The 25,007-nt window shown below is 42.6% G+C and overlaps 1 long non-coding RNA gene across 1 annotated transcript in view; it reads right to left on the bottom strand.

Moving 5' to 3' along the window:
* Positions 1–219: 219 nt before the first annotated feature.
* Positions 220–25,007, bottom strand: part of LOC117347216 — a 58,581-nt gene continuing 33,793 nt past the window's right edge. The window contains exons 2-3 of the long non-coding RNA XR_004536748.1: positions 6,838–6,946; positions 220–446 (exon numbers count right to left, since the gene is read on the bottom strand). This is a non-coding gene — a long non-coding RNA (uncharacterized LOC117347216). The remainder of the gene's footprint in view (positions 447–6,837; positions 6,947–25,007) is intronic.

Genomic DNA, 25,007 nt, shown 5'->3' with positions numbered 1-25,007 from the left:
ATAATTTTTTTTTTTTTTTTAAGAAAATGTTGCCGAAAATAATATGAGGAACGAGTGATGAGGAAATGGAGAAAGGTGGAGGCTGTACCCTTAGGGAAAGCCAAGGAGCAGCAAGGATTTGAAAATGAGTTGGGCACTTGGCCATTTGCAGTATCAGAAAATGTGTTCTTTTGGAGGAAATGCAATGGATTATTCAAAAGGATGGGGGGGGAGGGGAACATCATTGAATAAGGGCCAAAGTCATTTTTCGCTGTTCAGGCTGCCTGGAAGCTGTCTTTGACATTTTCACGTAAAAGTATCATACAGGAGAGGTCAGGGAACCTGTGGCATTGGATAGCCAGTTGTTGATGCTTTCAGTAGAATGAGCGCAGGTGTCCTTAATCCCTTCCGTCTCACAGCCTACAGTGCCTCCTACAGGCAGGTCCACTTTGTGATTTTTAGTTATTCTAATATGAAGTAAAGAAAGAACATTTTATGTGAAGATATCTCTTCTTGAAACACAGAGTTTACTGGGATACTAAGAAGATGTCAATATTATGAAGGCAAAATTGGCTAAAATGTTTTTGGTTTCCATTTTAATACACTTAAGTGGTATTAGGACAAGCAAAGTGAAATACAACATTGAGGGCTCCTTTTACTAAGGTGCACTAGGGCTTTGACGCGCAGAATACCGCACGTGCTAGACCTTAATGCCAGCATTGAGCTGGCATTAGTTCTAGAAGCATAGTGCGCGGTGTAGCGCGCGGTAATGTCCTGCGGGCGCTAAAAACACTAGCGTACCTTAGTAAAAGGAGCCCTGAATATAGTAATAATAATAATAACAGCTTATATACCGCAATACCGTGAAGTTCTATGCGGTTTACAAAGATTAAGCAAAGGTACATACAGTTAAAGATTTACAATTTTTGGTATTGTTAAACGTAACAATGCCCAGTGGAGGGGATGTTTTCAACATTCTTATACATAAGGAACAAAGATTTTTGTGTGCTTGGAAAATGATTCACCCTTATGGTGTAAATAAACAGGTCAAATGGCTACCTGTGTAACAGTGTAATACATCATTATGCAAGTACATTGAAAAATCACAGTGATTCAATCTATGGCATTTTTTGCCACTTGATGTAATTATACAAAATGTGAGGGCACCCCTCTCCAATGGGCAGCTGTTTCATGCCATATATATAAAAATTATTACATGCATTATTATTTATACAAAGACCTTATGATTAATGTGTGCCTCAGGGTTTAAGAATGTTTTTGGAATTTTGAAAATTTGATTCTATTTGATTATAGAAAAACAGTTCTTCCTCCTGAAGAAGCAACCGAGCGAAAATCAGGCTAAGTTGAGGAAGAGAAGAAGTTACAACAAGGAAACTATCAGAAACAAATATTTCTGTATGTTTTTCTGACATTTGATGTTTGGGATTTTTCACTTTGATTCCACAATCAGAGCACAGCACTTGGATATGATCACCAGCTGGATTGATCATTCTAATCACGTAAAAATTCAGATACGTGAACACAATTTTTTAAAAGATTTTTTTTTATTTACGAGATACTTGACAGTATTTTATGGGAATGGTTTCATGCTGTGGTGGATCCCTAAACTGGTGGTCTCAAGCACTGTGACTTTATGGTTGGAGCGCTGAGCACACAATTCACAAATTATTATGTGTGATAAATTTGAATGAAGTGCCAAATGTTAGTTCTACACAGAGAAGTTATTCAAACATGGTGAAAATAGCTAAAATTGCATTTCTACAGCCCCCAGACTGGACATGAGAAACCTTGGAGAGAACGCTGCAATAAAAAGAACAGTACAAAAAAAAAAATAAAAGGTTTATTGAGGCGTGGCATTAAAATGTCACTAAACAAATTATTAACTTAAGGTAAGCCAATCCTCCGTGTCCAGAGGAAAAGGCAATCAGTTCTACCCATGTCCCCTGAGCAAATTATGGAAAGTAATTAATCAAAAAGTTAATGAGGAATCTGTTTTCATTCCTGGCCTAACACTGCGCCATATTCTTATTAGGAGAGATTATTACAATAGTAATCATGCATGCACCTCTTTTAAATTGTTTTCTGTTATTGCTCCGCTGCCACCAATTTAGAAGCCCATTAAGAGGAAAAGATAACCGTGATGTAAGGAAGCAAGCTCCACTGCGTTTATTAACCTGCTGGGTGATATGTTGCATATGGCCTACTACCAGCCACTTACAGGGAGTTTTATGTTGTCTAATTACCTCCAAATTCAGCTCTGGCCACTGAACTCACCCTTCCATTTTCCCAGTAAGTGTTAGAGGAAAGAGAGAATCGGAACAAAGAAGCAGCTACAGAGTTTGTGTGCTGTGATAACTATGAGCAGGATGACTTTTATAGCTGTACATTAAAGCGGCAGGTTTACAGTACATTGCTCCTCTACATAGTCTATGAAATTCAGGGCTCCATCTCCATGCATGCAGTGAGGTAACACCAGGCCTGCCCCTCTTGAGAAGATCCCTTTTTACTGTGATCTAGGCAACACTTCATTTCACAGGGTCAGCTCCCAACAGTCTATCAAGTAAACATAAAAAAATAAAAAAAGAGCTACACCAGTTTTTAATCCAGTCCATTCTTTTGGTCCCATACTGAGGGCACTCAATTTATTTATCAGTTATTATGCAGAATCATGTCAAAGGCTTTGCTAAAATCCAAGTGCACCATATCTAGCACCCCTCCCATATCCAACTGTTTGATCACCCAGTGAAAGAAATCAGATTTGTCTGACAAGACCATCCTCTTGTAAAGCCATGCTACCTTGGGTCTTACAGTCCATTTAATTCTAGAAATCTCACTATCCTCTACTTAAGAAGCATTTACATATCCCCATGAGCCATCTCTTTATGAAACTGAAGAGCCCTAACTTCTTTCCTCATATGAGAGGATCTCCATCCTCTATAATATGTCTGAGTATATTTTGATTATGCATGTTTTTATTGTAACCCACTTAGGCTTTAAGCAGGGAAGAAATTTTTAAAATAAATAAATCATTTTGGTACCCAAGAAACCTATGCATATATCCCATAAAAGCAGGCACTATCTTTCAGTGCAATTTACACATGTTCACTCCCACATGATTTTATAAAAGCCATTTTTTTGTGTTTAGAACATGCTTTGTCCTGAAGAAATTTGTTTTTTTATAAAATTACCCTTCTTATGTTCTTGGACTAAATTTCAAGAACTAACATTCCCTTCATCAAGTTCAAACAAAATTAGCAGGTCAGAGAAAAAGATGTCTTTGTAAAGTGTCATTGAATACTTTACAAGGAGGGGGGGAGAAGTTTGTTGTGGTAGGAAGATAGAGAAGCAGTCAAATTACTTCTGGTAGAAAGTTTTTTTAAAAAAAATCTCTGATGAGGCCTTTTAGTCACTTCTTAAGCTTTTGATCATTTTAACTTCAAATGTCTTATATTCTGGAATTGTTCCAAATTTATCTTTTATTTATTGGCAGTTCTCTCCTGATTGCTTTCTCTCTAATTTGTTTAGATCTGACACCATATGCCTCTATTTATGTTCTCCAGGGAATTTGTCCCCTGTTTAAATACTTTTCCTTCCAAATATACTCAATTGGCCCAAGGCCATATAGGCTTGTTCCCTTCAAGACCTTATGACCATGGCCTCTAAATGATCATCCAGTTTTTACTCCCTGCAATGGCCACAGCTCCCTCCAGGGGGCTGTGAATGTTACCTTCAGAACATTCAGAACCTCAGCCATCCGGAAGAATGGAAATCCAGATACAGGAATCAAACTGAGGACCTTGCTTATGGTAGTTGTTTTAGAGAATGACGTGGTAATAAAATTCATCACTGTTCCGTCCCCGCGGATAACCGTGGGAAACCATCTCCATGTCATTCTTTAAGGAGATAGGGAAGAATCAGAGTATAAATGAGCACAGCCACTGACCCTCAAGCCTTGCACTGAAGAATGCTGGTGTAGAAGGACCAAGGTTGAGATAGACACTAAAGAATGACATGGGATTTGTTTCCTGTGGTTATCTGTGAGGATGGGAACAATGATGAATTTTGTCACCATGTCATTTTCTAGTCTGTTTCCTTACTACCTCACTGTTGGCCTTTCAATTTCCTAAACAATCTGTTCATACATGGAACTGAATTTCATGCCTGACTTGGACAGATCTAGGATTTTAAACTGAGGGGTGCATATGCCTCATCTTGCCTCTCTCATTCTTCTTTTTTTTTTTTCTCTTTCCATCTTTCTGCTTCTTCCAGGCCCCTCTTCATCTTCTTATACTTCACCTCATCCACTAGCTCCTCTTGTCACACCCCTTCAGATTTTTCTCTCTATTTCATCACTAGTTTCTTCTCTGTCTCTCTCTCTCTCTACTCTCCCTCAAGTTCTTTTCTTCTCCATGTAACTCTTTAATTTCCTTTCCATTTCTTCCTTTTAATATTTTCATTCTTCATCCACAAATTTTGGTCACTTCTTAGGCTTTGATCATTTTAACTTCAAATGCCTTTTGTTCTGGGATTGTTCCAAATGTCACTTTTATTTATTGGCATGGCAACTCCTACCTGCTTGCTTCTCCCATTCCTTCCGTCGTCATCTCCCTTTAACCTTGGACTCATCTTTACTTCTCCAATTTTTCCTTTTGTCTCTTTGCCATTTGCACAGATTTCTGAATTGCTTAACAAATGTTTTTGTTCTGTGTTCACAGCTGAAGTGCCGGAAGCGGAACTGCAATCGCAGAAGATAAACATGAATAGGGATGGAGGAGTGGTAGACTCTGATCGATTTTCAGAGGGTTCTGTTCAGAAGAGGTAGCTAAAATAAAGGTAGCTATGGGGCTAGATGGTGTACATCCAAGGGTGCTGAAGGAACTTAGGAAAGTTCTGGTGGCTCCACTGACTGACCTTTTCAATGAGTCTCTAGATTCAGGAGTGGTACTGGAGGACTGAAGAAGGGCCAATGTGATCCCTCTCCACAAAAGTGGCAGTAAGGAGGAAGTAGGGAAGTCTGACTTCTGTGGTAAGCAAATTACTGGAAACACTTTTAAAACAGAGAATGGTGAAGTTTCTGGAATCCTGTGGATTACAGGACCGGAGGCAACATGGATTCACTAGAGGTAGGTCTTGTCAGACAAATCTGAGCAATTTCTTTGACTGGGTGACCAGAGAATTGGATAGAGGGAGTGCATTAAATGTGGTGTATTTAGATTTTAGCAAAGCCTTTGACAGTGTTCCACACAGACATCTAATAAATAAACTGAGTATCCTCGGGATGGGTCCCAAAGTAACGGGCTGGGTCAAAGACTGGTTGAGTGGAAGGCGACATAGGGTAGTGATCAATGGAGATCGCTCTGAGGAAAGGGATATTACCAGTGGTGTGCCTCAAGGTTCTGTTCTTGGGCCTGTTCTTTTTAACATTTTTATAAACGGTATTGCTGAAGGGCTGTTGGGTAAGATTTGCCTCTTTGCGGATGATACCAAAATCTGCAATAGAGTAGGCACCCAGGATGGTGTGAACAACATGAAGAAAGACCTGGTGAAGCTTGAAGAATGATATGAAATTTGACAGCTAAAATTAAATACTAAGACATGCAAGGTCATGCAATTGGGCTGCAAAACCCAGAGGGAAGAGTACAGTTTAAGGAGTGAAGAACTTATGTGCACGACAGAAAAGCAGAACTTGGGTGTGTTTGTATGTGATGATCTTAAGGTGGCCAAACAGGTTGAAAAGGTGACGGCAAAAGCTAGATGGATGCTAGGGAGCATAGGGAGAGGTATGGCCAGTAGGGAAAAGGAGGTATTGATGCCCCTGTATAAGACTTTGGTGAGACCTCATTTGGAATATTGTTTACAATTCTGGGGACCGCACCATCAAAAAGATATAAAAAGGATGGAGTCAGTCCAGAGGAAGGCTACTAAAATGGTATGTGGTCTTCATCATAAGGCATATGGGGACAGACTTAAATATCTCAATCTGTATGCCTTGGAGGAAAGGTGGGAGAGGTGAGATATGATAGAGATGTTTAAATACCTATGTGATGTAAATGTGCATGAGTTGAGTCTCTTTCATTTGAAAGGAAGCTCTGGAATGAGAGGACATAGGATGAAGTTAAGAGGTGATAGGCTCAGGAGTAATCTAAGGAAATACTTTTTTTTTACAGAAAGGGTGGTAGATGTGTGGAACGTTTTCCCGGTAGAGGTGGTAGAGACAGAGACTGTGTCTGAATTCAAGAAAGCCTGGGATAGAGAGAGGAAGAGATAATGGTTACTGCGGATGGGCAGATTAGATGGGCCATTTGGCCTTTATCTGCCATCATGTTTCTATGTTTCTGTCCATCTCTCTCTTCTGCAGGTTGTCCTCAGTTCTCCCAACTCTCCTTCAGATTTGTCTTGGTTTATATGGGCAAAGAAGGAATGGAAACAGCACACACAAATGATTGTCTTCCTCCCCCTACAGTCTTAGAATAAAAGCAAGTAACGCTGCTTTTTTTTCTGGAAGCAATTTATCACAAAATATACCTTCCCCTCCCCATCCCTCACCCTACTGAAGGCATTAGAGCAAGACATGGGCAGTCTTGGCACCTCTACACTCTCATCATCTAATTGCTCAGTTTCTTCAAGGTGAAATTCTGTATTTATTTCATTACTTTATAATGTTCTGCATGCCAAAAGGCTACTACATGGCAAGACTTGCAATGTGGTCTGTAACAGGTTTCTTTCGCTTTATGGGAGAACTTTAAGAGGCAAGCCCCAAGAAGAGAAAACATCAATAACAAGATAAACATCAATAACATATCTTCAAAGGGTAAGAAAAAAAGTGTAGTTACTTACCTGTAACGTAGGTTCTCCGTGGACAGCAGGATAGTCAGTCTTTTCTTCCTCTCCAGGTGTACTTTAAAGGATTCCAGACCAAGGTTTCCTGCCAGTGACTCGTTCCTTTCTATGGAAGTCAAGGGAATACCAATAGAAAACTCTCTTTAAGAAATAATATTCCTTAAAGCACTATGAGTAATACTGCACAAACCGGGCAAATCACTTTTCATATTCAGCAAATATTTTTCAGTCTTCCAGGCTTTCTTGGGAGCAGTTTTGTGGATAAGGACATTATACGTTCCCTGATATCCAGTTAGTTCAATGCCACAAAGAAGCCAAGAAAAAAACATCTTTATTCTGCATGAATCTATCTGCTATTGTTCATCTTCTATGGTGGGAGAATTGAGGAAAAGATAAATATGGATGAGTAGCTAGAAATTTTTTATTTCATGTTGTTTCCTATGTTCTTTATAGGAACTTTCATTTTATTTGGGCTTTTCTGGCCATTTTGCCAGTTTCTGATTATAGTGTTTACTATCTCTGGATTCCCTATATGGCACTGAAAAATGTGTGCTGAAATTTGCATGGAGATCAAGGATGCGCAAACAAATTAATTAGCTAATAAGCCATTAGCTAGCAATAAATTCTTGATAATTATTGCAATCAATCGGCAGCAATTGGAATTTATACATGCATCTTCGTGCACATTATTCTAGAACACTGGGCACTCAAATCTAGAAGCGTGCAATTCAAAAAGGGGCATGGCCAGAGACAGAACAAAAAATAATTCCTCCATTGTTCCCTCCTGTGTCTCAAGTTCATGCTCCCTCCCTCCTTTCTTTCTTCCTTCTATCCCTTATCTGAAGTTTGTGCTCTCTCCCTTCCTTTTGTGTCCCAACGCAACCCTGCTTCTCCTTTCCTGTGTCAATGCACCCCGCACTTCCTCCCTTCCTGTCCTAATGTGTCCCTCCTCCTCCCTTCCATGTCCCAACATGCCCTTCATCGTCCTTCCCTCCATTCTGCATCCCAAATTCATGCCTCCCTCCCACGGGTGTTTACCTCCACTGGCCAGCTGCCTCTTCCCAGCCACACCTCTCTTCACAGAGCTACATGCAACAGCTCCTTCATGTGGCATGTGGCTGACCTGGAAGCCTTTCCTCTGACATCAGAGGGAAAGCTGGGTTAGCCATGGGCCGCATGTAGGAACCACGGCCGCAGCTTTGCAAAGAGAAGTGCGGCTGGGAGGAGGGAGCTAGCCAGAGGAGGTAAACACCCACAGAAAGGAATTATTAAAAAAGGGATGGTTAACAAGACTAAGAATGTTATAATGCCCCTGTATCGCACCATGGTGCAACCTCATCTGAAGTATTGCGTTCAATTCTGGTCTCTTTATCTCAAGGAAGATGTAGTGGTGCTGAGGGGAGATATGATTGAAATCTACAAAATCCTGAGTGGAGTAGAACAGGTACAAGTTGATCGATTTTTCACTCCATCAAAAATTACAAAGACTAGGGGACACTTGACGAAACTGCAGGGAAATACTTTTAAAACCAATAGGAGGAAATATTTTTTTACTCGGAGAATAGTTAAGATCTGGAACACATTACCAGTGTAGCTGGTTTTAAGAAAGGTTTGGACAAGTTTCTGGAGGAAAAGTCCATAGTCTGTTATTGAGAAAGACATGGGGGAAGCCACTGCTTGCCCTGGATTGGTAGCATGGAATATTGCTGCTCCTTGGGTTTTGGCCACATACTAGTGACCTGGATTGGCCATCGTGAGAACGGGCTACTGGGCTTGATGGACCTTTGGTATGACCCAGTAAGGCTATTCTTATGTTCTTATGTTAAATTTGACTTCCAGAACTTCTTTTCTGTGCTTTCTATGTCCATTGGTACCCATATCATCAGGATAGCCAGCTTCTTCCTAAACACTCTCCTGTCTACTGTAGATGATACATGAAGTCGGTCATCTTCATACCATGTGGGTGTTACAAGATGATTTTCAGTCCATCAGCTATGCAACTACCTAAATTTCTAATGATCTTTTCTCCTGCTACTGGGAAAGTCCTATACCTTTCCATCTGGGCACTGGAGAGACATCCTTGATAGGAGAAAATATTATATTACCTAGAGGGTATCTCTTGGCTATAGGATTGCTTCCTATGACACCAAACTGATGCTGCCTGTCCAAGTGACCTTCCTTCTCCAAAACAGCTGCTACCAAAAAGATGGTAGGACTGCTTTATTATGTCCCTGATGGACTCCTCTATATACCTTTTTTGTCTCCAGCTCCTCCAGATCTGCCACTCTAGTTTGCACATATATGATTCATATGCTTATTACAGCTGGTGAGAGATTACACATACTGTATGTGCCTGATGCAAAGAGCTTCCATTTGTCAAAGAATGAGTGACACCCAGCTCAAAAGATTGGATAGCTCCAAACTCCAAACGTACAGTGTGGGAATACTTATTCCAATTCTTTTAAGGTCCCTTAAATTTGTTAGATATATTTTATGTTAGTTTGTCAATGACCTGCACTAGAGCCACAATTAATCAATTGCTAAGGTTGGGGTTAATTGCTTAAATCCTTAATTGACTCATGTTATGAAAACTTTCCCTCCTAGCCTCCTAATTGGGGTAGCAACCTATATAGTCTAATCAAGAAATATATTATTGTATTGTTGTTAGTTGACCTTTAGTTCTTGATCTTCTTGAGAAAGGGTAGCAAAGCATTTTTTTATTTTTTAAACAGTAAAGAGACCAATATTTATCTGGTGGAATAGACCTTTGAGTAGACAATGACACAGAGACAAATTTTTCCCATTTCCGCGGGAAATCATTTTCCCATCCCATCCCTGCAAGTTCTTTTCCTGTCCCCGACCCATTCCTGCAAGCTCCGTCTTCATCTGCCCAAGCCTCAAACACTTTAAAATTATAAGTGTGTTTGAGGCTTGTGCGATTAAGGCAGAGCTTACAGGAATGGGGCAGCAACAGGAACAGTGACAAAACTTGCGGGTACGGGATGAGGAAATTGAGTTCCTGCGGGGATAGGGACAAATTTGTCCCCGTGCCATTCTCTACCTGTAAACCATCAAGAATTCAGTCATCTAACCAGCACTGAGATACTGTAGCTGATAAAACTACACTGCAGAAATGAGGTGCATTGGGCAGAACGGTGGTAGGGTTAGCACTAACGGAATAGTTATGGGGGTAACTGCAGAGCAACTGCATGTGTGCGGAATCTCAATACTGGAATAGAAGAGAGAAGGTTGCAGGGGCAAGAATGAGATGTATTGGCACAGCTATGTGTAGGATTCTCAATACTGGAATGGTGGGAAGGGAATGCAGGGGCAGGAATGAGATGCATTGCTTCAGTTGTATTTAGGGTTCTCAATACTGGAATAATAGGGAGGGGGTTTCATAGGCAGGAGTGAGGTACATTGGCACAGTTGTATTTAAGGTTCTCAATACTGAAATAATAGGGAGGGAGCCGCGTAGGCAGGAGTGAGGTGCATTGGCACAGTTGTATTTAAGGTTCTCAATACTGGAATAATAGGGAGGGGGTTTCATAGGCAGGAGTGAGGTACATTGGCACAGTTGTATTTAGGGTTCTCAATACTGGAATAATAGGGAGGGGGTTTCATAGGCAGGAGTGAGGTACATTGGCACAGTTGTATTTAGGGTTCTCAATACTGGAATAATAGGGAGGGGGTTTCATAGGCAGGAGTGAGGTACATTGGCACAGTTGTATTTAAGGTTCTCAATACTGAAATAATAGGGAGGGAGCCGCGTAGGCAGGAGTGAGGTGCATTGGCACAGTTGTATTTAAGGTTCTCAATACTGAAATAATAGGGAGGGAGCCGCGTAGGCAGGAGTGAGGTGCATTGGCACAGTTGTATTTAAGGTTCTCAATACTGGAATAATAGGGAGGGGGTTTCATAGGCAGGAGTGAGGTGCATTGGCACAGTTGTATTTAAGGTTCTCAATACTGAAATAATAGGGAGGGAGCCGCGTAGGCAGGAGTGAGGTGCATTGGCACAGTTGTATTTAAGGTTCTCAATACTGAAATAATAGGGAGGGAGCCGCGTAGGCAGGAGTGAGGTGCATTGGCACAGTTGTATTTAAGGTTCTCAATACTGGAATAATAGGGAGGGGGTTTCATAGGCAGGAGTGAGGTACATTGGCACAGTTGTATTTAAGGTTCTCAATACTGAAATAATAGGGAGGGAGCCGCGTAGGCAGGAGTGAGGTGCATTGGCACAGTTGTATTTAAGGTTCTCAATACTGAAATAATAGGGAGGGAGCCGCGTAGGCAGGAGTGAGGTGCATTGGCACAGTTGTATTTAAGGTTCTCAATACTGGAATCATAGGGTGCATTGGCCTTCTCAATACTGGAATAACAGGGAGAGGACAGGATTGAGGTGCATTGACACAGCTATATGTAAGATCCTCAGTAATGGAACAGTGGGGAGGGTGCTGCATGGGCAGAAATAAGGTGCCTTGGCCAAGCAATCGCATGTGACAAAAGTTTTGCAACATGAATTAACTTCAATTTTTAGTGCTTATAAAACACTCATTTTCATAGTTTAAAATATTCTACACCCCCCCCCCCCTCCACACACACACATACACACACACACACACTCATTTGCTTTCTTGGCAGACTGTTGATGGACCAATGCACAAGATTTCTGCAAAGATGCTGTAGTATAGAAGTTTTAAAGCTGAGATCCACATGCCAATGAACGCTTGTATAAATATTCAACTCTGGATAATTCCTATGCCCCTGCAAGACATCATAAGATCAGAAGGGCTAATAGAGCCCTGTACTACAGTCTACTTTGTGGCAAGTAGAGATGTTTGACATGACTTTCAAAAGAAATAATAATACAAGGTTTTCTAAATATAACCAGACTGCAGAACAGAGCCTCATCAATCTGAAACGCAGTCCGACGGAAATTTTAGCATAAGAGGAGAGGGAAAAAGCTTCATTCAGGATGTCGAGCCAGGGGACATAGATAATTACAATCCCCTATCAATGCTTTAGCGGTGATGTATCCTGTCCTGAATGGAGGCTGATCACGGCATAATGCTAGCTCCGAGGGATAAATTTGTCCTCTCCCCTCCCTAATCAGGGAGGAGTGGGACCCTCTCCAGAACCAGCATTTTGGAATGATTCTTTTCTTTCCGCTCTCCTCATGTAGTCAATTATCTCTGCAGATGTTCAGTTGCCGTTTTATTAATGCCCACTATTGCTCTTGGTTCTTAATGAACCCTTGTTTGTTGACACGAGATGTCTGTGCTGCAGACAGCTTCTTCACAGGCCTTAGCAGCCCCATTCACAGAGGGGCTAATGAGCTGTGAGCTGCTAGTTGCCAAGAGCAGGCTCTTCCCTCTCATTACATTTCACTTTCCTATGTGTTGGAGTTTCTCTTTCTTTCCTCTCTCTCTTCCCTTCTGTTTTGTTTTTATCCTACGAGAAAGAAGGCATAGGAGATCACCATCCTTCTAATGTAATAGTCTCAAACTCGCGGCCCACCTGATATTAATTTGAGGCCCTCGGTATGTTACCCTCGGTATGTGGCAAGCTGCTGGTGGACATGATTCAACTCTTATCCTGTGGGCGGGGTTTGAGCCACCTGGGTCAATCTGGCCCCATTCCTGGGATGGCTGGCCTGTAGGACGGACGGGCTTGGCACCCGTCCATCTGGCCAACGATTTCAAGGTACGGGGGGGTAGGATTAGGGGTGGGGTTTGTGGGGTTGGCGGGGGGGCCGCTGGTCGGCAGGGGGCCGATCGGGGGTTCATGGGGCGGTCGTGGAGGGAGGGTTGCGTCGAGGGCAGGAGGGCCTGGGATCCCTCCTGCCCGTACTTTAATGGGGGATGGGGGTTAGATGGTGTCTCCGGGCCAGGAGGGCTTGGGCTCCATTCTGGCCGGATCATGGGGGGGGAGGGGGGTTGGAGATCGCCAGGCTTGTGCTCCCTCCTGGCTCCATCGGACTCGGTGGGGGGGGGGGGGCATCTCTCCTGCCGCGGGTCGCGGCAGTTCGGGTAGAGAATGATTGCATCACGGTAGGGGAGATGAGGCATCTCTCCTGCTGCGATGGTTGTGGTGGGGGGGGGGGGGGTAGGTTGCCGGGCCGCTGAACTGATCGCGCCAGCCGCCATCAGCTCAGCGGCCCCTTTTTCGGCACTTATACCTGTTTTGACCTGGTCTAAGTTAAAACGTATAAGTGCCGACTAGGCAACCTGTCAAAATCTTTGGTTATACATGTTATACGCCTAGGTGTAGGTCGGCCCACCTCCCGCCATTTCCCCTCCTCTAAAAACGCCTCTTTTCTCTCTGTGCATTTAGAGGCAGGGGAAAGGCCTAAGCTGGTTTTAGATACGTCTAAAATCAGCTTTGATTATGGGTACTTGGACGATCAGGCTTTTTGATCGTCCAAGTAGCCATTTAGGCCACTTTTTAGATTTTTTTTTTTTTTTTTAATTATGAGCCCCATATTGTCTTAATTTCTCTGCAAGGATTCTTTTTCCTGCTGTAGTAATATGTAGCCCATCAGTACAATATAGCTTCTTGTGCTTCCATGTATTTCCTCATCCTCCTATGTACCTAAAGCCTTCTTGATGACACCAGGGATCATATACCAATATATATATATCAATATATACCAATAATATAATATATATAGGGATCTAATGCCAATATATAATTTTTGGTTTTATCCTAACTAGACACACACTAGGGATCTAATACCAATATACAATACATAATGTACAGTTACGGGTTAAATCTGCCATAGTTACAGTGGAAGATGTTTCAATACAAGTTTTTTTTTGTCCTAACATGATACATAGAGGGAGCTAGTACCAATATACATTTCTTTGTGTGTTAACTACAAAATAATTGATTTTAGCCATCATTGATTATTCAGTTTACATGCGGATCTGTGATCGGTGCCCACATTTGAGCGATCTGTACAAAATCCAAGGGGTAATGTCACCAGCCTCCTTTCTGGATGTAGAATCCCTGTCGCCCTGTGAAGCTATGAATTAGTAGCACTGTAGCTTATCCAGGCTGTCCTCTTCTTTTGGGGGAGTTTGAAGGGCATCCGGGGCTAATTTTGGCCTCCCCCCTCCCCCACCGTTGGGTCCTGTTGCTCTGCTAGCTGTAACTTGCAGCTGGAAGCGTTCTCCTTCAGGAAACCGACACAATAGCACACTGTTGAGGTGCAGATTAATGAGAGTCGGCACGAATGCTGGAGGTCCCTGAAAGCCTACGGCATGGCTGCAGGGTACTAGCGAGTCTTCCTTTCCCCTCTCATTGCTCGGTGTTTACTTCCCTTTCAACAGCTGAATCAGATGAGCCGGCACACAGCGCATGGGAAGCTGGTAGCGTTTGAGATCACAGCAAGCAATGCCCAAGCAAGGGGCACTATTAAAGACTGAAAGATGCTTGAGGGCTCGGAGTCCCACGACACAAAAAAGCAGATGCCTTAAGGATATGAAACTAGGTACGGAATGCCTCGTCCTGTCCATCTTTCCAAAAATACATCACTGCAAATGCAATCAGATTCCTGCACGAGCTTGCCCCCCCCAAACTAACTTTCACACCCTTGGAGCCCCTGAAGATTGTGATAATTTAAATCAACAATCATGATCACCCCAACAATACCCTCCTAGAGCATTCTTGTAAAAATATATTAATTGAGCTTCATACTTTTAAACATTAAACTTTCTTGCTGTATGTTTAGAAATCGATACAAATAGAAAGCAAATAGAAAGACTGGATGGTAGATTGCGGTAGAAATAGGGGTCAGCCTTGAAAAAGCCTGAATAGGCGAAACATGTTGGTATGAGTCCCCCAGCCGATAGCGATTTAACAGATATGATAAGTGCTGTAAATTAATTTTTAAGGTATGAAATAAGAAAAATTAACAAAAGGATCGATGATAATTCAGGAGCAGTTTATCTGTATGAAATAATGAAAGATTGCTGCAAGAGTTCTCCGATGATCCAAAAAATATTTAAAGTGCTAAAAAAATATTTAAATTGATAGAAAAATCTTAGATGGTTATTAAGTTCTTGTAATGTTAATACTTGTAATAACGTGTAACCGGTAAATTGTATTGCCAGTGAAAGGACTTTTTAAAAATAGATACACTTCCCCCTCCCGATTGGCAGTTTTAGGACTCGCAATTTCAATTATTCACGATTTCCTAAAACCGGAATCGCCTTACCTGGTCTAGCGGTCTTTCGGGGCAGGAGTGATCTTTCTACGCTCCTGCCCCGTGCAGATCACTCATCCAAAATGGCTCGAGAGAGACTACGGGAACTCATGGCAGCCATTTTGGATGAGTGATCTACACGAGGCAGGAGCGTAGGAAGATCGCTCCTGCCCCGAAAGACCGCTAGACCACCAGGTAAGGTCCGGTGCACTAGGCTGCAGCTTTGGGTATTAATCAACTTAAGAAGGGAGGTGGTCAGAACTGGCCCAAAAGTTATTCGTCAATTTTCAATATTTGCGGGCTGGCTCTGCTCCTAACCCTAACCCTCGCGAATATTGAGGGTCTGCTGTACATACACAGAATGTGGACTTATATGAACTTGTTTAGCCATCAGGACGTAGTTTGCTTCTACTGCTACTGCTTTTTGTGACTCTTTCCCCCTCCCCCTTCCTCCCTAGAATCTGTTGCCCTAGGCAAATGCCTCAATCTCATACATATTCATTGTGGAAACCCAGCTACAATGTGGGCCTCAAGGACTGTGATTGCCCACCTCTGGACTAGTCTGCCTAATGGTTAAAGCCAACTCTGACCCACACATACACAAATTCATGGTGCAAGTCCAGTAGTGATTCACTCAGAGCATTCGCAATTAACAACTAGCAGGCAAAATACCTTTTATTGCAGGGGTGGGCAACCTCGGTCCTCAAAGACAGTAAACAAGTCAGGTTTTTAGGATTTCCCCAGTGAATATGCATGAGATCTATTTGCAAATAATAGAGGCAGTGTGTGCAAATAGATCTCATGGATACTTATCGGGGAAATCCTGAAAACCTGACTGGATTCAGTCCTCGAGGGAAGAAAGATGTCCATGTAGGGTTACCAGATTTTCCGTCTGGAAAATCTGGACTCCTAAACCCGCCCCCAGGCCCGACCAGTCCCACCCATCCCCAGCCCGGTTCCTCCCTGTCATGCCCTCAAGCCTGACCCAAGCCCCGCCTCCAATCCAGCCCCCACTGCCTTCTCTCATCGGGCAGAACATCCGTGCAGACTCATCATATACTCAGAGCCAAAGACATGGATCCCTGCTCTCAGGTACCGCAGCCTTGGAAATCCTGAGCCCACAGCTCCCCATTAGAGAGACAGTGCCCATATTCATCATCTTTCTCCTAGCATGAAATAATTTTTACAGATCTCATGTTTTGTTTTCCTCTTTTTCTGACTGTCAGTAAATTTACTGACAGTTGATAACCCTGAAGGACCTTCCCCCCCCCCCCCTCAGCTATAACAGGGGTAAAGGACGGGATAGGGGATCTCTTAGGGAGAGGAGGAGATTGTGGATGGGCCATTTGGCCTTTATCTGCCTTCATGTTTCTATACCACTTTTTCTGTGTGGTTGCAAAATGAAAACAGTTTACATATTTTAGAGACAGATACTTATTTTGTACCTGGGGCAATGAAGTGATATGAGACTTGCCCAGGGTCACAAGGAACTGTAGTGGGACCTGAACTCACATCCTCAGGGAGCTGAAGTAGCTGTTCTAACCACTAGGCCACTCCTCCACAGGTGACCAAATTCTGCCCTCTGCATCCAGCTCTTTCAAATCTCAGATCTCTGGCTTGGAGCAAGATTTAGAAAATTATGCTATTCCCAAAGTTATCTGGAATGAATATGGATGCACATCTGTTTCCATTTAGCTATAACAAATTGCCAGAAACTGTATTGAAAAAGCATTTGGGAGCTCTTTTGTGCACCTAACCAAGCTACACGTACCATTGCTGAGCAAGCCCAGCAGATGGCACTCACCTTCCTATGGCTTTCATTTCTCCATGCTCATATGTTTATTAAGTCTCTCAGCCGATATGTTCTTACATCATTTTTTTTTTTTTTTTCATTTTATTGTTCTATGAGAAGACTTACACTGCACTGGAAGCCCCATTAGGGTTTAGCCCTTGCTTAGCGAGCAAGTCATGGTGATGGGAAACATAGGAACACAGTAATGATGACAGACAAAGACTTGAATGGTCCAGTCTTCCCAGTCACGCTCATTATTAGTTCGTGATTGACAACAACGGTTCATAGACAACAACGCGGAAGACAAAGGCGCGCGCCGACAACTGAGCGCAAGACGGAGGCGCGCGCCGAAGAAAATTACTGTTTTTAGGGGCTCCGATGGGGGGTTTTGTTGGGGAGCACCCCCAGTTTACTTACTACAAATCGCACCGGCGTTGGGGGGGGTTTGGGGGGTTGTAACCCCCCACATTTTACTGTAAACTTAACTTTTTCCCTAAAAACAGGGAAAAAGTGAAGTTTTCAGTACCAACCCCCCAAACCCCCCACAACGCCCCCACAACACGGCGCGATTTGTATTAAGTAAAGTGGGGGGGTTTCCCCCATGCCCCCCCCCCGTTGGAGCCCTAAAAACAGTAATTTTCTTCGGCGCACGCCTCCGCGCTGCGCTCAATTGTCTGCTCGTGCCTTTGTCCCGGCGCGCTTTTGACCTGACACCGACAACAATAATGAATGTGATACAAAATGCTTTAACTTGATTCCATAGCGTGTCAGTAAACTAGGCATGAAAATATGTCTGGTCCATATTTCTTGAAATGATTTTTTAAAATATGATCTCTCCTGCAGCGCATTAAGGCCTAAACAGACTAGGTACACACTAGAGCAGTGGTTCCCAACCCTGTCCTGGAGGAACACCAGGCCAATTGGGTTTTCAGGCTAGCCCTAATGAATATGCATGAAGCAAATTTGCATGCCTATCACTTCCATCATATGCAAATCTCTCTCATGCATATTCATTAGGGCTAGCCTGAAAACCCGATTGGCCTGGTGTTCCTCCAGGACAGGGTTGGGAATCACTGCACTAGAGAATGACACAGGGACAAATTTTTCCCCGTCCCCACGGGAACTCATTTTCCCATCCCGTCCCCGCGAGTTTTTTTTCCTGTCCTTGCCCCATTCCTGTTGTGCTCATCTGCACAAGCCTCAAACACTTTAGAACCATAAAGGTTTGAGGCTTGTGCAGTTAAGGTAGGGCTTACAGGAATAGGGCAGGGACAGAGACAGCAACAAAACTCATGGGGACAGAACGGGGAAATTGAGTTCCTGTGGAGACAGGGAAAAATGTATCCCCGTATCATTCTCTAGTATACTCATCTCATAAGAACATAAGAATTGTCATACTGAGACAGACCGAAGATCCATCAAGCCCAGTTTCATGCCTGTTTCCAACAGTGGCCAACCCAGGTCCCAAATACCTAGCTAGATCCCAAGCAGTAAAAGTTTCAAGTTTTATTTTAGCTTGATGAATCGCTTATTTAATTTTACTAAGTGAGATATAACATTAATAAAAATATAAACATATATTTAGACATACCATTTAAAATTTAAAATAGTGGGTTAGACAAATAGACTTACAGACTAATCAATGCACAAGGTACAAAGGAACAGAACTACAATTCAGTGCTTTAAAGTACAGAGGAGAACCATATATGGAAAAAACATTAGGAAGGGAAGAGTGAAAACCAAGAAGAAAACTAATATAAAATTTGGGCATAATTTAAAGATTAAAAGCATCTTTAAAAAGAAAACTCTTTAAGTTACTTTTAAAATAATAAACAGTGGATTTCCCAAGCCATCTCAATAATGGCCAATGGACTTCTCTTTTAAGAAATTATCCAAGCCTTTTTTAAACCCCCGCTAAGCTAACTGATTTCACCACATTCTCTGGAAACGAATTCCAGAGATTAATTACATGTTGTGTGAAGAAATATTTTCTCCGGTTTGTTTTAAATCTACAACATGGGCTGGAGTTCTCTATATTGTCCATGCGGGGGCCCAGGGGTGCATGAGAGGATACAAATTTTTCTTTTGGGTTGCTTTCCTTCTCTCTCTCTTTTTTTTTTTTTTAATTCTTTATTCATTTTCAAACTTACAATAAGTGTGACAACTTACAATAAGTGTGACATATGTTCAAACACATTAACAATAAATACATCACTTAATAATCATCATTGGTACAAAACATAAACTCTTACCACCCCCCTCCTTCCCACCTTTTCCTACCATATAATCAAATATCTTATAGAATATGTAATAGTAAAATAACCCCCCCCCCCCCCTCACTATTGAACTTGTAAATTTAAGGGAAACAATTTCATCTAAACAGTACAATATTTTGTTAATGGCTCCCACATATCTTGAAATTTCCTGAAACATCCCCGCTGTATTGCAATAAATCTCTCCATTTTTATAAACATGACATAAAGAATTCTCTCTTTTTTTTATGGGGTATTGGGGTTTCAATCTCACTTATCGGCAGTGGGTTATCAGAGTCCAAGCCTACTGCATTTTGATTTTACTTTGTTCTTGGATCTGGGGGGTTGGGGTGGGAACGGTTAGGGCTGGGAGTGATGGATCTGTTTGCTTTGCATTTGGTTTCCTTTCTACTGCTTTCTGGCTGTTGGTAATTTGTTGGTTGGATTTTTGTTCGAAAATAAAAATTGATTCATCATAAATCTACAACATAGTAGCTTCATTGCATGCCCCTCCCCCCCCCCCCACCCCCTAGTCCTAGTATTTTTGGAAAGAGTAAACAATGATTCACATCTTCCCTTTCCTCTCCAGTGAGTATTTTATAGACCTCTATCCTATTACCCCCTGAGTTGTCTCTTCCCCAAGTTAAAAAGCCTTAGCCGCTTTAGCACAGCAAGCCCAGCAGGTGCACTCACCTTCCTATGTTTGCATGCCTCCATGTCGACTAGGGACAAAGAAAGTACCTGCATATAATGTGGACAGCATAGAATTAGTAGCCATAGTATTACCCCTACCTATAATAAGGCCAACTGAGGCAGCACTCTTGAAGGAGCAGCATCTTAGTGTCGGCCCTCTTTGCTGTGCCCCTTCCCGGCATCTAATGCTTTCACCCTTCTCCCCACAATCAGCATTTTTCCCATTCTACCTCCCCCCCCCCCCCGTTCCCCACCTTCCCCCCCACCCCCACCGCTGCCACATCATCTACTTTTAGTTTTCTGTAAAAGTTGCCAGGCGGTGGTACCGATTTCCTGCGTCTTATCTCCACTGCGGCCTGCCCCAGCAAATACAGGAAGTTGTCAGAGAGGGCGAGCCTATCTGTACGTCCAGGCATTTGATCGTCCAGACCCAAACTATAGCTATGTGAGGCAGGTTTCCATATTAGGAGTCACCGCCCAAGAAGAGTAACGCTGTGGAACAAATTAGCTGGACCGCAAAGAGCTCTGTCTGACATTCAGAAGTTTAAGAAAATGCTCAAAACAACCCTTTTTATAGAAGCATTCCAATGAAAGATGATCTCTGCCTAATTCTGGTTTCAGGATTAATGTATTGTGAAGAGCTGTGAACCAATGTTTACATGGAATGATCTGTAATCTTTAATATTTGTACAAGTCTTGTTTGCTTTATTTTATGTATGCCACTATTTGTAAAGCCGCCTAGGAATAGGCGGTTGAGAAATTTTTGAAATAAATAAATAAGACCTGTGTCATCATTGAGGATACATGGAAACCCTCAGCTTAGTGTGCAGTGGCAGCTAAGAAAGCAAATAGAAATTAGATTGTAAGCTCTTCGGAGCAGGGACTGTCTATTGTGTGTTAGAAAGTATAGTGCTGCGTATGCCTTTCGGCGCTATAGAAACAATAAATAGTAGTAATGTTAGGAATTGTCAGGAAAGTAAAGGAAAACACATATGAGAAGGTTAAAATGCTTTGGTGTGACCACTATCGTTGTACCACATTCTTGACCAAAAATTTGTCTAAGTCCCAAATGCCCAGAATAAGACCTTTTGGACGTAGGAGGGACAGCATTGTGATGGACTGGCCACCCAGACATGGTAACAGAGCAGTGGGGCACCTTCCAGGGCATTCTGTGAACTTCACAAAAGGGGTGCCACATAAAGATCTCACCAGAACTCCCTTATAGGTTATGGTAAGCCCCCCCCAAAAAAAAAAAAAAAAACCCCCAAAACCCACTATACCCACCTGTCTACAACCCCAATAGCCCTTATGGCTGCAGGTGGCACCTATATGGCAGTAGAGTAGGGTTTTGGGGGCTCACATTTTCCACCATTAATGTAGTGGTTAGAGTGGCTTATGGGCCTGGGTCCTCCTCTCTATGGATCAGTAGTTCATCCCCCAGACTACTTAAGCCACCTCTGTGCAGCTCTACTAAGCTTTCCTATAGCAGGTGCTGATGTTCCGGAGGCAGGTATGTACGTTTTTGGGGTACAATGGGGTCAATGAACATGGGGGGGAGTGTGTGGGGGTCTTTACTTTGTCCCTGCAGTGGTTATCTGGTCACTCTGAATACCTTTTTGGCACTTATACCTGCTTTTACATCGTCTAACTCACAATGTATAAGTTTTGCCTAGGAAGTCTCGTCAAACATTCGATTATCCCTGCTGGACAACTAAGTCTAGGTCAGCCCACATCCCGCCCTAACCACTCCTCCAGAAATGCCCCTTTCAGTTCTGGGCACACAGCGGGATTCAGAGGCCTGAAAAGTCCCTGGATACATCCAAAAAGCTGTTTTGATTATCGGCACTTGGATGACTTCTCTTTTAGAATATCCAAGTGCCAACTTGGGCAGGTTTTTAGACGTATTTAAATTGCGATTATGAGCCCCATACTGTATATTGAGGGAACAAAGCAGGAGGAGAGAGGAGAATTGAAAAAGAGACAACAGCCACTGGAAACAGAAGAAAGAGAGGAAAGCAGACAAGTAACTGGAACCAGCATAATAGAACATGAAACCGTCCAGAAAAAAAAGGTAGAATAAAGTGTTTAACACTTCCCCCTCCGTATTCGTGGGGGTTAGGGGCAGAGCGGCCCGGGAATATAGAAAAACCGCAAATAATATTCAGGCCGGCTATGCTCATATCCCCGCTTCCCCCGGCTATTTTTAGCCTTGTAAGTCCCCCCCCCCCCCCTTAAGCCTTACCTGGTGGCCTAGCAAGTTTTCAGGCAGGAGCATTCTTCCCACACTCCTGCCCCATGCAGATCGCTCACAGGAAATAGCTGCCTTGAGCTCCCGTAGTCTCTCGAGCCATTTCCTGTGAGCGATCTGCACGGGGCATGAGCGTGGGAAGATCGCTCCTGCCTGAAAACCCGCTAGACCACCAGGTAAGGCTTAAGAGGAGAGCTTACATGGCTAAAATTAGCCTGAAAAATGAAAAAAACATTTCTGGTCAAAAATCGCAAATAACCGAATCCGTAGATACGGAATTTGCGAATACAGAGGTGGAAGTGTATTTGGAACGTATCAATTGAAATATGTTAGCTTTGGGAAATATTAATTACAGATGTCTTTGTACTGTATTCAATACAAAATATGGAGCCCCTTCTCAGGTTTTATATTTCACAATGTGCCTGGTAGTGGGAGAGCTTTGTGTTGCTATTGCTCAGATAACATGAAAATCAGGCTTTTTTTTTTGTATGGTGACTTCCATGGAGAAATGTTCTAGTTCTGATCTGCACATTGTGGGGAGGTAGAATATCAACTCCCATATAACTAATTTTATTATGGTACGTTAAATGGAGCTTTTCTTTTGCTTTCTTTCTCATTTTGCTCCTTGTTGTTTGAGCATTATATATCTCCTTTGTGTTTTTGCGGAAAATCAGGTTAAAGTATGTGTGACAGAAACATGGTTCTTTTATTTTTTTTAATATTGTAATTTAAGCTGCCCTCTTCCCTAATGTTTTAATGTTAATTAGCAGTATATGTGATATATGTGGATTTTATTATTTTATATTTTTATCTGATGTAAATCGCATTGAAATGAGATTTTGTGATCTAATCAAAGAATTTATTAAACTTGAAACTTGAAACTTTGAGTCTGTCTGGCAGGATCTATTGTTTTGCTTTAAACATGGGGGACTTGGGCCTGAAAGGAGTGGGTGAGAGGATCTGTTTTCATTTACTGTGTTACTGAAGGTACTACCCTCTAAGAAGCTGCTGCCATAGGCAGTTGGTGAGTCTTGCCTAATAGTGGGGCAGCCCTTGCCCCACCCCCATTTTGGAAGCTCTTGGGGAGGGTGGGGCAGCGTGAGCTCGTCCCTCACCTCAGGCAACAGAATGCCTTGAGCCGCCGAGCATGTCAAGTCCTGAGGAAGCTGCAGCCTGGCAAGGTAGTAAAACTAAAATTTGAAATATTCATAGATGTGTTTATTGCCTTATGACATGATTGCTTAGTGGGGAAAATTTCTAGACTTGTGCTGGTACCAGCAAAACCTATAGATACCTTTATTGGCTGATTTGGTACTAGTTCTCAAAGGGAAAGTACATTGGTACTTGCCCAAAGAAAAAAAATATCCCCGGACACTTCCATACCAAAACAATAGATTTAAAACTGCAAAGAGAAACATAGAAACATGATGGCAGATAAAGGCCAAATGGCCCATCCAGTCTGCCAATTTGCAATAACCATGATCTCTTCCTCTCTCTAAGAGATCCCACGGGCCTTTCCCAGGCTTTCTTGAAATCTGTCTCCACCACCTCTACCGGCAGACTGTTCCCCGCATCGACCACCCTTTCTGTAAAAAAGTATTTCCTTAGATTACTTCTGAGCCTATCACCTCTCAACTTCATCCTATGCCCTCTCATTCCTATGCCCATACATCTCAGATCTTCCCCTGCCCAAATGTTCCCCCATTTCTCCTCCCCTTTTCTCCCTTCCTCTCTCCGCTCCTCTCACTTCTGTTTGAAAGTCGCCATGAGCCTGCTTAGGTATGTGCAGTGCAGAAATAGAAGATTAGATTCGATTCCAGAGCTTTCTTTCAAATGAAAGAGACTCGACTCATGCGCATTTACATCACATAGGTATTTAAACGTCTCTATCATATCTCCACTCTACCGCCTTTCCTCCAAAGTATACATATTGAGATCATTAAGTCTGTCCCAATACACCTTATGACGAAGACCACGCACCATTTTAGTAGCCTTCCTCTGGACCGAGTCCAGTCTTTTTATATCTTTTTGAAGGTGTGGCCTCCAGAATTGTACACAGTATTGTAAATGAGGTCTCACCAGGGGGCATCAATACCTCCTTTTTTCTCTTGGCCATACCTCTCCCTAGGCACCCTAGTATCCTTCTAGCTTTCGCCGTCAACTTTTCAACCTGTTTGGCCACCTTACGATGCAGGTGGTGGTGTGTCCCCCCTGCTCCACCCCACTCTGGGACTGCATTAATAATCCTGTAGGTACAGATATGAGCTTTGTGAAGCAGAAAACTTGCATTGCTAGGTTGCACTGTTATTCTACTAACCAACATCACTGGTCCTCTGATCCCTGGCAAAGACTCAGGTTATTTTAACTTCAAAGGTTTTGTGGATTCCAAGTTCTATTTAAAGCACCAGTTCCAGCAACATTTTTTTTTTCTTTTTTTAATTTATTGAAAATTCACTTGGCAAACACAACAAGCCAAATCATTAAGGGTCCTATTTCTGTTCCGTTTGTTTCATTATTCAACAAGCGTGGATCATAAGTGCTGGTTATTGAAAAACCCTTCCCACATAACCACCTCTCTCCATTGTCTAGCGAAGTAAAAGGGCTTTAGAACAAGAGGGTCATGATAGAGGCTCCAGAGGGTAGATCTGGGAGCAACGCCAGCTTCAGAAAACATTTCTTCCCAAAGAGGGCAATGGATGCATAGAAATGACCTCTGAGCAGAGCGAACACAGTAAGTGAATTAAAAAAAAAAAAAAAAGAAAGCCTGGCATAAACACAGAAAATCCCCAGAATGAAGGAAAAGCCAGAAATCACCTGGAGTATAGGACATTGCAACAGGAAATAAAGGGTTTTTTTACTAAGGTGCGCTAGCTGATTTAGCCGTAGAATGTAATGGGCGCGTTAGCATTTAGCGTGTGTTAAATCGGCTAGCACGCCTTAGCAAAAGACCCCCAAAGTCGTGAGCTTGGTAAGG

The sequence above is a fragment of the Geotrypetes seraphini genome, chromosome 13 (genome assembly GCF_902459505.1).
Source record: "Geotrypetes seraphini chromosome 13, aGeoSer1.1, whole genome shotgun sequence".
Taxonomy (NCBI): domain Eukaryota; kingdom Metazoa; phylum Chordata; class Amphibia; order Gymnophiona; family Dermophiidae; genus Geotrypetes; species Geotrypetes seraphini.
This window is presented reverse-complemented; position numbering and strand designations above follow the sequence as displayed.